This window comes from Apodemus sylvaticus, chromosome 13, assembly GCF_947179515.1.
Source record: "Apodemus sylvaticus chromosome 13, mApoSyl1.1, whole genome shotgun sequence".
Lineage (NCBI taxonomy): Eukaryota > Metazoa > Chordata > Mammalia > Rodentia > Muridae > Apodemus > Apodemus sylvaticus.
The window spans coordinates 42,679,728-42,681,808 of NC_067484.1; the positions used below are offsets into that span (position 1 = coordinate 42,679,728).

The 2,081-nt window shown below is 42.1% G+C and overlaps 1 pseudogene; it reads left to right on the forward strand.

Moving 5' to 3' along the window:
* The first annotated feature begins 511 nt into the window (after window positions 1-511).
* LOC127663634 (glyceraldehyde-3-phosphate dehydrogenase-like) lies at window positions 512-1,594 on the forward strand (annotated as a pseudogene).
* The last annotated feature ends 487 nt before the right edge of the window (window positions 1,595-2,081 follow it).

Here is a 2,081-nt window from a genome sequence, read left to right on the forward strand (position 1 = left end):
GATATGTCCATAAAGATTGTCTTCTAGATTTTTTACACAAAGCAAGGTTTCCATTTTACCTAGAGGTGTTCATTGAAGGATTTTCATATGACATTTTTTATTTTTATAAATGCAAATCTGACTCAAACTGACTTAAGGAATTTATAACAAGTTAGATGAAGCACAGGTTTAATTTAAGGCCTGACCAGATGCCTATAATTAGCATACTAGTGTGGTTTCTCAGTATTGTAGTTCAACTTCTCTATTAACTACATTCTCAGGTAAATTTGTCATGAAAAACCCAACTAGTAGGTTCTCCTCAATAACACAATCTTGACAATGCTCAGCCAAGGAAGGAATGCTTGCTAAAAGACAGACTTTATTTGAACCATTTTTCACCTCAACATAAAGTGCAGACTAAATAGTCATTAATACTTGTTGCATAAATTTGCAAACCTTTCTCCTCTATTCCTCCCTGTTCCAGAGACAGCTGTATCTTCTTGTGCAGTGCCAGCCTTGTGCCATAGATAGGATGGTAAAGGTCAGTGTGAATGGATTTGGCCCTATTGGGTGCCTCATTTCCAGGGCTGCCTTCTGCTCTGCACATTGCAAAGTAGATATTGTTGCCATCAACGATCTCTTCATTGAGGTCGGCTACATGGTCTATATGTTCCAGTCTGACTCTACCCATGGTAAATTCAATGACACAGTCAAGGCTGAGAATGGGAAGCTTGTCATCAATGGGAAGCCATCACCATCTTACAGGAGCAAGATCCCACTAACATCAAATGCGGTGAAGCTGGTGCTGAGTATGTTGTGGAATCTACTGGCATCTTCACCACCATTGAGAAGGCCGGGGCCCATTTGGAGGGTGGGACCAAAAGGGTCATCATCTCCACCCCTTCTGCAGATATCCCCATGTTTGTGATAAGTGTGAACCACAAGAAATATGACAACCCACACAAGATTGTCAGCAATGCATCATGTACCACCAACTGCTTAGGCCCACCCCCATGCCACCCTCGGCCAATGTCATCCATGACAACTTTGTCATTTAGAAGGGCTCATGACCATGTTCTAAGGCATCACTGCCACTCAGAAGACTATGGACAGCCCCTCTGGAAAGCTGTGCCATGATAGCTGTTGGGGCTGTCCAGAACATTATCCCTGAATCCACTGGTGTTGCCAAGGCTGTGGACAAAGTCATCCTAGAGCTGAATAGGAAGCTCGCAGGTATGGCCTTCCATGTCCCTACTCACAATGTACCCATTGCGGATCTGATATGCTGTCTGGAGAAACCTGCCAAGTATGATGACATCAAGAAGGTGGTGAAGAGGCATCTGAGGGTCCACTAAAGGTCATCCTGGATTTTACTGAGGACCAGGTTGTCTCCTGCAACTTCAACAACGACTCCAGCTCCTCTAACTTTGATACTTGGGCTACCATTACTCTCAATGACAACTTTGTAAAGCTTATTTCCTGGTATGACAATGAATATGTCGACAGCAACAGGTGGTGGACCCTATGGCCTACATGGCCCCACAAGAGTAAGAAACCTTGGACCACCCACCTCAGCAAGGACAGTGAGAGCAAGAGAGAGGTTCTCCATTGCTGAGCTTCCCAACACTGAGCATTTCCTTCAGAATTTCCTTCCCGGGCCCCCATAATAACAACTGGGGCCTAGAGAGCGCTCTCTACTCTCTTGAATACCATCAGTAAAGTTCGCTGTATGCAGAAAAAGAAGAAAGAAAGAAAGAAAGAAAGAAAGAAAGAAAGAAAGAAAGAAAGAAAGAAAAACTTTTCTCTAACAATCCACATTCCATCATTTAATCTACTATGAGAAAAGAAAACAAACAAATAAAACCACAGTTGGTTCCTTTAAGGACATTGGGCCAAGAAATCACCTTGCCAGATGACAGTGCCATCAAATTCAGTGGGAAAGTATACTGAGGGGAAAAAACAGACTCTATTATAAATACTACATCAGTTCATATTTGTGAAAAAGTCCAGTCTACCACAGGAAAAAGTGATTATTTTCTGAAAATACAATTTTTATGGTACTTCACATGATTTAATTTACATAGAGCACAAAATGACTTTTC